This window comes from Ahaetulla prasina, chromosome 3 (genome assembly GCF_028640845.1).
Source record: "Ahaetulla prasina isolate Xishuangbanna chromosome 3, ASM2864084v1, whole genome shotgun sequence".
Taxonomy (NCBI): Eukaryota; Metazoa; Chordata; class Lepidosauria; order Squamata; family Colubridae; genus Ahaetulla; species Ahaetulla prasina.
In genome coordinates, this window is record NC_080541.1 from 12,374,979 (window position 1) to 12,391,294 (window position 16,316).

Here is a 16,316-nt window from a genome sequence, read left to right on the forward strand (position 1 = left end):
AAATCAGGGGTCTCCAACCTTGTTTTGCTGGCTGAGGGACTCTGGGAGTTGAAGTCCACAAGTCTTAAAGGGACCAAGGTTGGAGACCCCTGAGTCCATAGTTCTAACAAGTGGTCACCAATGGGGTGAACGTTTTGCTGTTCCATGAAGAAAACGGGATACGATTTTGAGCGAGATTGTTTCCGCCAGACCAGTAATTCTAGTTGCAATCATACTGTCTGGGGGAATTCTGGGAGTTGAAGTCCACAGGTCTTAAAGTCGCCAAGGTTGGACATCCTTGATTTATGGGGAGATGTTGCTTCTCAATTTGCTTAAAGGAAAAGAGAGAAGATACGTTACGATTGGCACCCAACCATATGAAGAGCTCTGAGGAACAATGCCAACAGGTCATAGTTGAAATCTGAGATTGATTATTCTTTTTTTATTATTATTATTCTGAGGGAGAAAGGGAGAGGGGGAGAAAAAAACAGGAATAACCTGACTTCTTTTATCCTATGAATTTTTTTACATTATCAAAGCACCCATTTTTGATTCTGAGCGAGGAAATTCTATCTTCTGATATAGGAAGCAGCTTAGAGTTTAACTTGTCTGACCTGTTACGTCTGAGATCTTGAAAAGACTTCTGTCAAATAAAATGGAATTTTAAAATATACATAATGCAAGTTTTAAATAGGCAACCCCATTTTGCAGGGGGGGGAGACCTCCAGACCCTGTTTCCAAGCATATTATTGACTGTCGGTATCTCAATTCTTTTCCATGTACTTTTGCTGGAAAGATAGAATGCAACGTATTAAGTCCACATCTAGATTTAATATGGTTTGGGGTTTTTTTTTAAAAAAAAAAAAAGACAAAGGAAAACCAAGAATTGAAATAAATTCTTAATATCTCCCCATTATTTATTACGTTAAATAATTAAATTCATTGAATGTGTGTGCCACTGAATCATTGAAATTCCTGCCAGTTTGCAATCATAAAAAAAAAAAAACCATACCCGGTAGAAAAAGAAAAATAGAGTAAAACCTTCGCAATGAGACAGGAAAAATAATGCATCACTCCCAACACACATACAGTAACACAGCCGAATAAGTCAAAAAACCAAATTATTAGGTGTAAAAGAAAATAATAATAAAAAATCATTGTGGCTAAAAGCTAAGCCATCCCTGACTTCCAAAACAGGTCATAATCTCCTTGTGTCCATCATCTCTTCCCAAAATATTCAGTATAGCTCTCACTACTCAGGAGTTACTTCCAGCTGCCTTAAATCCTTAATATACAGAAGAGACCTTCTGGTCACCAAAATCTATTTTTTGCTGCAACTGAAATCTATACCTGTATATTTTTGCATCAGGTTATGCTATTTCCATTCTGAAAAGGTAATTAGTTTTTTTTTCTTATATATTTTTTTTTGTTTTTTGTTTTTTTTGTTTTTATTCAAAAAGTTTTACAGAAAAAAATTTTCCCCCTTTCCCCCCACCTCCCCTCCCCCCTCCCTTCACAACCCCCCTCCCCCCCCCCCGACTTCCCGGAACTAGCACAAGGTATAGTTAAAAATAAAAACATATGCTAAAAATTTTTCGTCCCAACTTAATTATACCCCTACAATCATCAATTCCTAACTTCCCCCGAAAACAATCAAAAATAATACATTATAATCATTCAAAAACAGTCTGATAACTCTTAGTCTGATATCTACGTTGAATATAGTCAATCCATTTTTCCCATTCCTTTAAGTATCTTTCTTGCGTATTGTCACAGGCTGTTTAGAATTCCATTCTTCACTTTCACTCCCTTTCAGGCGCCATCTTAAAGAGTCAGTTGAAACAAAGAAAAAAAAGTTTCTCTTTTTAAAAGGGTAGAAGTCAGGAAATCAAAAATACTTGCAATCCAGTAGTTGTTCACTCGTGCTCATTCCTTCTGCTTATAGAAATCCATAAAGATAAGACAATTAGCAGAGATGGACACTTTCTTCTTTTCCTGCTTTTGCAGGCGCGCACTGAAGGTCGGAGCTTGGCAGGATTATTTATGGGACTCGACCCTCAGGGCTCTGCTTAATAAAAAACAAAACCCCTGGGGAGGTCTACCACACCTCCGCAGCTCTTATCTTTCCCTTTCATTCAGGGAAGGAGATTAAAGCCGGCGTTTTCCTGGCTTTTACAAAGTTCAGTACGGAGCTCCTTAATTAGGAACTCAGCGAAGAAGGTGGCGCCACCGGAAGCCCAAGGTAATTAGTTTTAAGGTGATGCATTACTCTCCACCTTAGAAGGAGGAAGAGGAGCAAACTAGGTTTCTAACTATAATTTGGTTAAAAAAACAAAAAACCTGACCAGTCACCCTTTGCAGCAGAAATGAAATAAAACTAACATTACAGGCTTATAAATATCCAGATATGTGCTTCAAAAATAGCTAGCTTCCCTTGGAAGCTAAAATTTATTTTCCTGTACCTGCTTATAGTAACTTGAATTGGTATCGAGTATTGCTGGATTAAATTAATTCCACAAAAGGGATGAATGATGGATGCTAAAAAAAAACAACCCACCAAATATTACAAACTGATTGTGCCGTTCTCTTGGAATTAAAACTTAAAACCTGTTTGTTAGTGATCTTAAAAAGGGTTCCTAAAAATTCTGCTGTACGTCGCTATCGTTGCCAAATCTACTCGGTGGACCTTAAGGACTGTCTTGTTAATATGTAAAAAGGTGTTTCCACAGCTTCAATTGTAAATCATCTCCAGCTCAAATAATTGTACAGACAGGAAAATAGAAAGCAAGAGAAGGTTTGTAATATCTGTGGCAGCAGCTTCCCAAAGGAGGGAAGCTCCTTTGCTTGAGGGGAGCATGCCTGGAAGATTATCAGTCATGTGCAAATAGCCACAACTTCATCATTGTACATCTCCATTAACCTTTGATTTTTTTCCCTTCCTTGAAAATCCACCAAGCCAATAAATCCTTTTCAAAGTCTCCTGTTGCTTGGATATTAGTCAGAATGCAATATAATATAATGTACAATATTATTGTACGCTATTGTGTATACAGTACAGGTACTCCTCGATTTACAACCAGTGGTGGGATTCAAATAACTGAACAGCCGGTTCTCTGCCCTAATGACCGACTGGGGGTGTGTGACAGGCAGCACTCAGCCTCCTGCACCCCCCTGGGAACAAAAATAGGCCGTGGGGGGAACGTACCGCCCCCCCGCACCGCCGTGCCCTGTTTTGGGTCTAAGAGGCCTCTCTGTAGCCTCCTGGGAGCAAAAACAGGCCAGGGGGAGGCATCATACACACACCGCCTCGTTTTGGGCTTAGGAAGCCTCCCTGCACTTACCTGGGAGCCAAAACTTGGGAACTTCTGGAAGGGGAGAGGAGGGGCCAGCCAGCAATTTAACTACTGGTTTGCCCGAACCGACTGAATCCCACCAGTGCTTACAACCCTTCATTTAGTGCCCGTTCAAACTTAACAACAGTACTGAAGAAAAGTGACATGACTGTTTTTTACACTGATGACTAGCACCAGCTCCATGGTCACACAATCAAAATTCAGATACTCGGCAGCTCGTACATATTTATGACAGTTGCCATGTCCCGGGGAGTCATGTGATCCCCTTTTGTGACTTTCTGACAAGCAAGAGTCAATGGGGAAGCCAGGTTCACTCTACAACCATCTTGCTACCTTAACAATTGCCATTATTCACTTAACAACCAGGGAACATGGGGCAAAATTCACTTAACAACTGTCTTGCTTAGCAACAGCAATTTTGGGCTCATTTGTGGCAAGTCGAGGACTACCTGTATACAGTAGAATATAATACAGGTGGTCCTTGACTTACAACAGTTTATTTAGCAATCGTTCAAAGTTACAACAACACTGAAAAATGGGACTTACGACCATTTTTCACACTTAAGACCATTGCAGCATCCTCATGGTCACATGATTTACATTCGGACACTTGGCAATTGACTCACATTTACGACGGTCGCTGTGCCCCGGGGTCATGTGATCCTCTTTTGCGACCTTCTGAGAGGCAAAGTCAATGGGGAGACCAGATTCACTTAGCAACCGTTGTAACTAATTTACCAGCCGCAATGATGCACCGAACAAACGTGGCAAGAAAAGTCGTAAAATGGGTTCAAAACTCACTTTAACCAATTTCTCACTTGGCAACGTAAATTTTGGGCTCAATTGCGGTCGTACGTTGAGGACTACCTGAATTCCTCTTTATCAGTCATAACACAATTGTGAAAATTATTATTTTTTGCACTGGGAGATGGGGGGGGCAAATGGCAGAAGGGTCAGGAAGCTTTTGAAGCTTTTGAAAAGTGAGCTGCCGGTTCAACGAGTCCGGGTGCACTTCAGACACTAATGCCAAGCATAACAATGAACCGATCAAAGCAACGTTGGAAAGGAACGCCATGCTTTCAACGTTGAAAGGTTACCTTCCCTAAATTCCAGATGGCATAGAATTGACAGGAATGCTAAAAGTATTTTAGAAAATGGCTTCACGGTCAAAGAAATTCGTTGTGGCGTTTCTTCAGATTTTATTTTTCAATGAGATTTTTTTTTTCTTAAAAGAATAGATGCAGGGGAAAAAATGAAATTTAAAATGAGAGAGATATAGTCAGCGGTGGGCTGCTGGGGGTTCGCAGGGGTTCGGGAGAACCTCTAGCTAAGATTCTGTGCAGTTTGGAGAACCCCCAAATCCCACTCCTGGCTGGCCCCACCCACCCCACCCCTCCCAGGAGTCCCCACGTGGCCCGTTTTGGATGCAGGTAAGTGCAGGGTGCACACAGAGGCTCAGGGAGAGTGAAAAATGAGCCTAATGGAAGTTCAGGAAGGCTGAAAACTGGCCCATTTCTGGCCTCTGGAGCCTGGGGAAGCCGCCCCCTCTTGCTGTGGTGCAGGAGGCCAACTTGGCCACACCTATCATGGCTACAGCAACCGGGCAGAGAACTCCTTGCTAAAAATTTTGAAGCCCACCCCTGGCTACAATTAGGCGCCAACAACCAGATCCACGTGTGAAGAGTTCAATTAGCTATTTCATTGCTCATGCTCTTTACACAGGAATTTTCCCAGACTTTACATTTTGGACCTGACTCTAGATAAGATTTAACATCATCCAAGTGAAGTTGGTCCTTGCCCTTTTGTGCCTACATAAGGATTCAGGGGTGGGTTCTACTTGCCTTTACTACCTGTTCACAATGGGCCCATGTGCGTAGAAGCTTCCTGATGACGTCCAGGTCAGTGGGCGGCACCTTCCATCGGTTTTAGTACTGGTTCTTGCGAACCAGTCCGAACCAGGGGCAATCCACCACTGTAAAGATTCCAGGCTAATTCCCTCCTTAACCCAATGCTCTTTAATATCTTCATAAATGACTTAGATGGGGGACTAGGAGGGGAACTCATCAAATTTGCCGGTGACACTAAGCTGGCAGGAATAGCCAACACTCAGAAGACTAAGTCAGGATCCAACAAGATCTTGACAGATTTGAACAATGGGCCCTATCCAACAACATGACATTTAATGTGGAGAAAAGCACGGTTTAAAACCGAGGCAGGAAAAACCAAAGGTACAAGTACAAATTAGGCGAAACCTGGCTCAAAAACAATAACTAAGAAACTTTGAATCTTCGTGGACAATCACTTAAGTGTGCAGTAGCAGCCAAAAAAGCTACTACAATCCTTGGTTGTATAAACAGAGGCGTAGAATCAAAATCATGTGACGTATTAGCACCACTTTATAAAGTCTTAGTAAGGCCAGACCTGGATACCGCATCCAGCTTTGGTCACCACATTACAAATAAGATGTTGAGACTTTGGGGGGGGAAAGTGCAAAAAAGAGCAACTAAATTGATTAAAGGCCTGGAGACTAAAACATGAAGAACGGTTGCAAGAACTGGCCATGTCTAGTCTAGAGAAAAGAAGGACTTGGGGTAACATGATAGCAGTATTCCAATATTTGAGGGGCTGCCATAAAGAAGAGGGGAGCCAACTTATTTTCCAAAGCACCAGAAGGCAAGACAAGAAACAATGGATGGAAACTAATCAAGCAAAGAAGCACTCTGGAATTTCCTAACAGTTCTTGTGACCCAGGTCCAAGTAAGTAGTAAGAAACTCAGTCCATGAAAAAACAAACTTTATTCGAACAGCTGAGAATTACTTCATTCCCAGTGTAGTTCAACTCAGACTAAAGCAAATTCCTCCCAACACAAATTCCTCAGTCCTATCACAAACCTTGGTCCAATTAGGCAAACTGCCCAAGGCCTTTCTTGGCAAACGTTCAGAAGTCACAAAAATAAATGCAAGACAAACAAAGAAGAAGACAAAGCTACCAACGGTGTTTTCCAGCAAAGCTCAAACGCCATTGCTGGTCTGTTTTAAGCCTTATGGGAGGGGCCAATCATCTCTTGGCCCTACTCCCGTTATCCTCTTTGCTTGAGCTGCTCTTGCCTTCTGGCAACTCTTCTCATGAGTGCATTAGGGACAGGCTCCTCCTGTTCCTCTGTCTCACTACTATCAGTCTCTGGAGGCTCTGGAGTCCGCACCTCACTTCCCGATGGCCCTGGCCTCACCTCAGCCTCATCGCTGTCCAACTTCGTTGCCAGCTCTGCAGGCTGCTGGCAGACCACAACAACAGTGAGCACAATTAACCAGTGGAGGAGTTTGCTTCAGAGGTTATAGGTGCTTCATCACTGGAGGTTTTTAAGAAGAGACTGGATAGCCACTTTTCTGACATGATACAGGGTCTCCTGCTTGAGCAGGGGGTTGAACTAGAAGACCTCCAAGGTCCCAACTGTCTTCTGGTTGACTCATACCCCTGGCTCAGCCAGGCTCTCCCTGACAGGGACAATATAGCATTTGCACATTGAGCATGCCTAGAGGACCCACTGCTCCAATTAAATTTCCATCCTGCGCATAAAGTCTGAGCTTGTTAATAAGAATTGATTAGGCCATACCTGGAAAATCAGCAACCAGCTGGATCTTCGAAATCTTTCCGCATATCCAGCTGATCATTAAGGCTTTCCCTGCGGACCATTCAGGATCCAGGAGTGCGTATATTCCATCGGATATTTCAGTACGATTTGGTAGTTTCTCCACATTGGGTGCCTGATGGTGTTTCTTGAAGCCAATAATTATGGATGTGTAGAAAAATAAATAAATAAAGGGAGCTATTCTGAGCAGGAAATTGGATGCCTATTAAATGGCCCTAGATGGGGATTTTTTTTCATTAGCAGTTCTATTCCCCACGAAATGTGCGGCTAACGCAGCAAATGAATTTGGGTTGTGATTTCCAATTAAACTTCATTGTTCATTTGCAGAGATTACTCCTTGACCTAATCGCAGAACTAAAAACAACCTCTGCAAAATATATCAATTTTTTTCCCCCACTTAAAAAAAAACAACCCTTGAAACAGCAAATTCCTTTTGTAGCCCATTTGCCGTGAAAAATGGAATTTGGAAGAGGGTAGCAATTGGTCACAATATTCACACTGTTAGCAAAGAAAGCTTCCTGAATCAATTAAACAATTGCTTGTGTTAATATCTGGCAACCCGAGGGGGGATTGTGGAAACTTAATTTACCATGCGTCACTAACACGTTTTCAAGTAAATTATTTTCAAATGGGCTCTGCATTTCCACTGCCCATGACAGGTGTAATTTAAAAGAAAACTTCCAATATATCACTGTCACGCACATCTCTTGCAATTTAAGGCTTGGCTTATTTAGACTGATAACAGCAGCTACAATCCCTGCTTATTGGGTGTGGAAATTAATGCCTTCCTCGATCTAAATATGTTGCCTTCTGCAACTATATAACCAAAGGGAGAAAAAAATAAGTATATTTTTTTGTCATAATGCCATCTTTATGAGTAAACCAGGACTAGTATTTCATTGGGTTTTTTTTTTCAAGTATTATATTCCCATTATAATAATATGTGTTTCCTGCTTTATTTATTCAGTGTCTAGCCACACTAATCTGTTGCCATCAAGGGACTGATTGTTTTAGCTAAGCCAACAAGGTGTTCTTTGTTATCTCAGTCCTGTCATAATATGAATGCATATCCTCCTGAGTGGATAATTATTAGCCAATGAGCTTCATAACTAATTGGAATTGAACTCCATTCTCTTCTTTTACCAATCATTTTCCTAAACCTGGGATTTCCAACTTTGGCAACTTTAAGCCTGGCGGACTTCAACTCCCAGAATTCCCGAGCCAGCTTTGAAGTTGAAGTCCGCCAGGCTTAAAGTTGCCAAGGTTGGAGACCCCTTCCCTAAACCACTACATAATAACCAGGTTCGCACATATTAAGGATTTTAAGGATCGTAGGTTTATGTCAATATTTTTATTTCATTCATTCAAATATATGCCGTTGGGTTGGGGTGACGTGATAGCAGTGTTCCATTATTTGAGGAGGTGCCACAAGGAAGAGGAGGGTCAACCTATCCTCCAAAGTACCAGAAGGCAGGACAAGAAGCAATGAATGGAAACTAATCAAGGAGGGAATCAATATAGAACTAAGGGGAAATTTCCCGACAGTGAGAACAATTAACCAGTGGAATGACTTGCCTCCGGATGTCGTGGGTGTTCCAACACGAGATTTTTAACGAGATTAGTCTGAAATGGTATAGAACTGCTTGAGCAGAGGGTTGGACTAGAAGACCTCCAAGGTACCTTCCAATTCTTATTCTGCTACGGTTACTATCATACTTGGGTGGTGATCTTCTGACGATAAGACCATCAGTCCATACTGAATTATTCATCCCAAAAAAGCAGATGGTAGTTTTGATCCAGATGCAGCCTCAGTGTTTTTAAAGAATTGTGAGCAAGCGCTTGTAGGAAAGTGAAACCAAAGAAAATTAAAATGCAAAAGAAAGAATGATCAAGAAAGGAGGCATTTTCATTAGCTTAAGTAGAGCAGATAAGATATATAATTTCTGCAAGCACACCGGCCCACAAGTGGTGGGTTTCAAAAATTTTTACTACTGGTTCTGTGGGTGTGGCTTGGTGAGTGTGGCATGGCTTGGTGGGCATGGCAGGGGAAGGATACTGTAAAATCTCCATTCCTACCCCAGTCCAGGGGAAGGTTACTGCAAAATCTCCATTTCCTCCCGATCAGCTGGGACTCCGGAGGCAGAGAAAAGATGGGACGGGGCCAGTCAGAATTTTTACTACTGGTTCTCCGAACTACTCAAAATATCCGCTACCAGTTCTCCAAAACTGGTCAGAACCTGCTGAAACCCACCTCTGTTCTGGGAGGCGGGATGAGTACCAAAAACAATGAGTTTGATATTATTTTTATAACTGAGTGCAGCACAGGTAACTCAAATAAAACACAAGGCAATGTCAGCTAATATAAACAATAAAACAGTAAAACAATAAATATTTATTGCTGTCAGGCAGGGGTGAAATCTAAAAATTTTCCCTACCGGTTCTGTGGGTGTGGCTTAATTGGTGGGCGTGGCTTGGTGGTCAGATGACTGGGTGGGCGTGGCCAATAGCAATAAATAATAAGAATAATAAACAAAGTATAAAAAACAATAAGAGGTACCAAAAACCAACTTTCACACTTTACACACACACAACACAACTGACTCACACACAATGTAAAAGCAGCTGCACTTCACACTTCACACAGCCACAAAAAGCTCAAAAACCAACTTTCACACTTTACACACACACACACACACACACACACACAAAATGCCATATACAGCTTTCTGAGATTTTGTGTGTTTGTGTAGTTAGAGTGAAACACTACAGAAACACCCCAAATCTCAGAAAGCTGCACAAATATTTTATTTTTTTATTTTATTTTATTTTATTGTGGATTTCAAATCCCAGAGTTCCTCAGCTAGCAAAGCAGGAAGTCAAAGCAAGCTTTTTTTTTTCTTCAGTAGCTGAAGAAAACATGCCGTTGCCAGCCCAAAAGAGCAGTAATTATAGGTAAGTGAGGAAGGGGAATTGGCTGGGCTTGGGTGGGGGCTCTTGTAAGTGGGGGCTGTTAAAAAGTGAGTTTAAAAGCCTGTGAGGATCAGGAAACTCCTCTGGAATCACCAGAGGAGGCTTTTAAAACCTCGGGTTTTTTTCTTTTTTCTTTTCCCCTTCGGCTGAAGAGGGTTTTTTTAAAAAAAAAACTTTTAAAGTGTTCTGATGATCTCTGCTCAGCCCCGCAATCATCAGAGGTTTTGTATTTTTTTTACTTTTCAAGGTATGTTTCAGCTGAAGAAAAACTTTTAAAAGTTAAAAAAAAAAACCTCTGCTGATGGTGCAGCTCAGCAGAGGCAGGGGGGCGGGGCCAGGGATTTTTGCTACCGGTCCTCCGAACCAGCAGCTGCCATCGCTACCTAATCGGGAGAGCTGGTGCGAACCGGGAGCATTTCACCCCTGCTGTCAGGCTCCAAAAAGCTAAGAATCATTTGAAGCAGATTTTTTTTATTGTTCCTTGCCTAAAGACAGAAACTTGACAAACTAAAGCAGGCTACCACCCACATGATGCCTATACTCTGGGAACTGATAGGGAGGAGCTGTCTTCATCCTCTTTCTCTCACACAAACTATCTGAAGTGAGTTGTCTCTTGCTCCTCTGGAATGCCGTCTCTCCCTAATGGAAATCCAGACTACATTCCATCCCACTAATTCTACAATAAAACATAATATAGACCCATGATGGCGAACCTAGGGCACGTGTGCCAGAGGTAGCACGCAGAGCCCTCTCTGTGGACACACACACAGTCACCAGCTGCTCTTCTGGTTTCCAGCACCCACATGTGTGCCGGCCAGCTGGTCTGTGATCTGCAAAAAACGGCCTGAAAACAGCCTGAAAAACAGCCCAAAACCAGACTGTTTTTTTGGGCATTTTTCAGGGCATTTTGGGGGACATTTTCAGGCTGTTTTCTGAGCCATTTTCTGAAATGAAATAGAAATAGAAATAATTTGAAATGAAATCGGGGCTGCTCAGCTGCCATTTCAGAAGGGAATGGAAAGGGAGAGGAGAGAGTGAAGGAAGAAAGTAGGTAGGAAAGAGAGAGGTAGAAAAGGGGAAAAGGAGAGGAAGAAGAAAGGGGAAAGAGAGAGGGTTAGAAAGGGTGGAAGAGAAGAGTAGGGAAGGAGGAGAGGATGTAGAAAAGCGAAGGAGAGGAAGGATGAAGAAAGTAGAAGAAAGTAGAGAAGGGAGGAGGAAAGGTTTGTTAAGGAAGGAAGTGGTAGCTGGGCAGGTCCGAATAAGTAACAAATGAAAGTTAATGACTAATGTTGAATAAGAGACTGTATATTGAATAGGTTGTTGGAAAATGGAAATAAAACTTTTTTACTAAAAAAAAATAAATAGCTGGAAAACGGCCCCCAAAAAATGGCCTCAAACAGGCCTGAAAACAGTCAAAAACCAGGCCATTTTCAAGGCCGTTTTCGGGCAAAAAACCGGCTTCCAGCGCTCTAGCACGCACATGTATGTGCATGCACATGCATTCCGGTTTGGGCACTCAGTACTAGAAAGGTTTGCCTCACCCAGGGGTCTGCAAACTTGGCTCTTTTAAGACCTGTGGACTTCAACTCCCAGAGTTCCTCAGCCAGCAAAGCTGGCTGAAGAACTCTGGGAGTTGAAGTCCACAGGTCTTAAAAGAGCCAAGTTTGCAGACCCCTGGCCATCACCGATATAGACTAATATGTTGAATAAAGAAAAAGGACAGTCCTGGCTTCCTACAAGTCTTGGGAAAAGAAGGAATATTGCAAACCTCAAGAAATCCGATCTTGGATTCAAGAAGTAAGTGATTCCAAAGCATAGGAGGCTAGATGGCAGACAGAGCCCTAAAAATGAGGTACCTGTATTATCATAAGGAGATAAAAATTATGATTTATATTGATATACTGACCATCAATTGTGTTGTAAATGTTGTACCTTGATGAAGGTATCTTTTCTTTTATGTACACTGAGAGCATATGCACCAAGACAAATTCCTTGTGTGTCCAATCACACTTGGCCAATAAATTCTATTCAAATTCAAATTCTATTCAAAATTAATCGGCCTTGATTTCAGGATCAAGTTATGGGCACAGGACTATCAACTGTCATCAAGTTATTTAACGAACTAGGTGTTCCTGTCGAAAGTCCAGAAGGACAATAACAGCCATCTGAACTTTATGGCATGCTAATATCCAATTAATATAGAGATTTTGGCGGGGCGGGGGGGGAGAGTAGAAGTGAATCAAAAGTGATCAAAGACCATGGATATTATGCTCTTCTGGACTTGAACCAGAGCATGGAGACCAGAATCGGGAAGCAATAGGGCAGGTGTGTCAAACTCGATCGCATTGTGATGTATTGCAATGTTTTTTGCCTTTGTGAAGCCACGGTAGGCATAGCCCGCACATGACGTATCCAGCCCGTGGGCCGCCATTTTAACAGGCCTGCAACAGAGGAAAATATTTGTGGCTCAGAGTTGAACTGCACAGTCCTTGCTGCTCTCTGAGCTTGGTTGTTTTCTTGCAGATTTTTCATTACCCTAACTAGGTAACATCATCAGTGCTAGAAGGGAGTGGGTCTTCTTCTGGTTCTGATGGTGTTACCTAATTGGGCAATGGAACACCTGCAAGAAAACAATGAAGTTCAGAGAGCATCAAGAACTCTGCAGAACCAGAACGGCCTGCCAATCAGCATGATATGTTGCTGAGCCATTCCAAATTAAGTTGTGACCCAATTTTCTGGAGAGTCAGTAAATGAAAGTTACGGTTTCTTGTAGTTTATTGCTGAAAGTTTCTCGTAAATAAGAATGTCCGGTTTATTGAAGTTGCCTGCAATTGACCATCCAGAAGAAGTTAAAAAAAAAAATAGCAGGAGAATGTAAAAAAGAATAACCAAACATATGAAGAACAGTTACAAAAATTGGGTATGTTTAGTTTAATGGGGAAAAAAAAGAGCTAAAGGTGAAATGGGAGCATATCTAAGGGTGTAAACCAGCGGTGAAATGCTCCCAGTTCGGACTGGATCGCCCGATCCGGTAGCGATGGCGGCGGGTGGTTTGGGGAACCAGTAGCAAAAATCCCTGGCCCCCCCATGTCCAGCTGAGCCGCGCAATCATCAGAGGTTTTATTTTTACTTTTAAAAGCATTTTTTCTTCAGCCGAAAAAATGCTTTTAAAAGTAAAAAAAAAAAGCCTCTGATGATTGTGCAGCTCAGCTGGGATCGCCAGAGGCTTTTAAAAGCATTTTTTCTACAACCTCTTCGGCTGGAGAGGTTGTAGAAAAAATGCTTTATGAGTAAACCAGGACTAGTATTTCATTGGTTTTTTTTCAAGTATTATATTCCCATTATAATAATATGTGTTTCCTGCTTTATTTATTCAGTGTCTAGCCACACTAATCTGTTGCCATCAAGGGACTGATTGTTTTAGCTAAGCCAACAAGGTGTTCTTTGTTATCTCAGTCCTGTCATAATATGAATGCATATCCTCCTGAGTGGATAATTATTAGCCAATGAGCTTCATAACTAATTGGGAATTGAACTCCATTCTCTTCTTTTACCAATCATTTTCCTAAACCTGATTTCCAACTTTGGCAACTTTAAGCCTGGCGGACTTCAACTCCCAGAATTCTGGGAGTTGAAGTCCGCCAGGCTTAAAGTTGCTAAGGTTGGAGACCCTTCCTAAACCACTACATAATAACCAGGTTCGCACATATTAAGCATTTTAAGGATCGTAGGTTTATGTCAATATTTTTATTTCATTCATTCAAATATATGCCGTTGGGTTGGGGTGACGTGATAGCAGTGTTCCATTATTTGAGGAGGTGCCACAAGGAAGAGGAGGGTCAACCTATCCTCCAAAGTACCAGAAGGCAGGACAAGAAGCAATGGATGGAAACTAATCAAGGAGGGAATCAATATAGAACTAAGGGGAAATTTCCCGACAGTGAGAACAATTAACCAGTGGAATGACTTGCCTCCGGATGTCGTGGGTGCTCCAACACGAGATTTTTAACGAGATTAGTCTGAAATGGTATAGAACTGCTTGAGCAGAGGGTTGGACTAGAAGACCTCCAAGATACCTTCCAATTCTTATTCTGCTACGGTTACTATCATACTTGGGTGGTGATCTTCTGATGATAAGACCAACAGTCCATACTGAATTATTCATCCCAAAAAAGCAGATGGTAGTTTTGATCCAGATGCAGCCTCAGTGTTTTTAAAGAATTGTGAGCAAGCGTTTGTAGGAAAGTGAAACCAAAGAAAATTAAAATGCAAAAGAAAGAATGATCAAGAAAGGAGGCATTTTCATTAAATTAAATTGCCGCATCTCAATAGGTTATTTTTTTTTAGCAACAGCGGTAAAAAACAAAACAAAACACCAACAGTTAAGACAGCGTATGGTTTAATAAGTGAAAATGTCAATTCATTGTGAGAAGTATAAAGATCTTCAACATGTGTTCTCAATTTCCTGAAAGAAGTTTGGTGGCCATTAGCAAGAAAGCAGGCATAGTTTTGCCCGTAACAAAATGTGTTTAAAAGATTTTGGTTGCAAAACTCTAGGCTAGGGCTGTCAATTTTGTGGCCCGCGCTGGCGTCACGTGCTGACCAGGCCCTTGACCAATTTAGCGGAGGTGAAAAAATCACTGTACCTCACATGATGACACCATGAGCACACGAGTTTGACATCCCTGCTCTAGGCAATCCTGGAATCTTAAGTCAATGAGATCTAACTAGTTACATGGACAAGAGACCACCAGGAAATCTTACACATTAAGGCTAAGCTCGGAAGTGGTTTTTTTAAAAAAGAAAAACATAGAAAGTGAAGCTTTTTCATTTTCTTGCCAAACAAAACTACGTAAGGTTGTGCATGTCACCAGGAACCAATTTGACTTGAAGGAAGATGTGAATCACTGCAGCGGTTAAGTTAGTAATAAGGCTGTTAAATGATTCTGGCTTAGCCTTTTGGTTTTGCTTGTCAGAAGGTCACAAAAGGGGAATCACATGACCCTAGGACACTGCAATCATCGTGAGTCAGTTGCCAAGCATCCGAATTTTGATCATGTGACCATGGGGATGCTGCAACGGTTGTGTAAAACATAGTCATAAGTTATTTTTTTCAGTGCCATTTTTGCTGGCAGCAGGTTGCAGGAGGCCATCACAGCCAAAAATGGAGCTCGCAAGGCCCACGGGCAGCCCCCAGGAGCTATGTTTTCACTGGCAGAGAGTTGCAGGAGACCATCGCAGTCAAAAATGGAGCTTTGGAGCCCATTTTCGCTGGCAGAGCGCTCAGGCTGCCACAGGCGCCCCTGACATGAGTGACATTGAGCTGGCTGTGCCCCAGGGTGAAATCTAAAAATTTTCCCTACCGGTTCTGTGGGTGTGGCTTAATTGGTGGGCGTGGCTTGGTGGTCAGATGACTGGGTGGGCGTGGCCAATAACAATAAATAATAAGAATAATAAACAAAGTATAAAAAACAATAAGAGGTATCAAAAACCAACTTTCACACTTTACACACACACAACACAACTGACTCACACACAATGTAAAAGCAGCTGCACTTCACACTTCACACAGCCACAAAAAGCTCAAAAACCAACTTTCACACTTTACACACACACACACACACACACTCACAAAATGCCATATACAGCTTTCTGAGATTTTGTGTGTTTGTTTAGTTAGAGTGAAACACTACAGAAACACTCCAAATCTCAGAAAGCTGCACAAATATTTTATTTTATTATTTTATTTTGTTTTATTGTGGACTTCAAATCCCAGAGTTCCTCAGCCAGCAAAGCAGGAAGTCAAAGCAAGCCTTTTTTTTTTCTTCAGTAGCTGAAGAAAAAATGCCGTTGCCAGCCCGAAAGAGCAGTAATTATAGGTAAGTGAGGAAGGGGAATTGGCTGGGTTTGGATGGGGGCTCTTGTAAGTGGGGACTGTTAAAAAGTGAGTTTAAAAGCCTGTGAGGATCAGGAAACTCCTCTGGGATCATCAGAGGAGGCTTTTAAAACCTCGGGTTTTTTTCTTTTTTCTTTTCCCCTTCGGCTGAAGAGGTTTTTTTCAAAAAAACTTTTAAAGTGTTCTGATGATCTCTGCTCAGCCCCACAATCATCAGAGGTTTTGTTTTTTTTTTAACTTTTCAAGGCATGTTTCAGCTGAAGAAAAACTTTTAAAAGTAAAAAAAACAACCTCTGCTGATGGTGCGGCTCAGCAGAGGCAGGGGGGCGGGGCCAGGGATTTTTGCTACCGGTCCTCCGAACCAGCAGCTGCCATCGCTACCTAATCAGGAGAGCTGGTGTGAACCGGGAGCATTTCACCCCTGCTGTCAGGCTCCAAAAAGCTAAGAATCATTTGAAGCAGATTTTT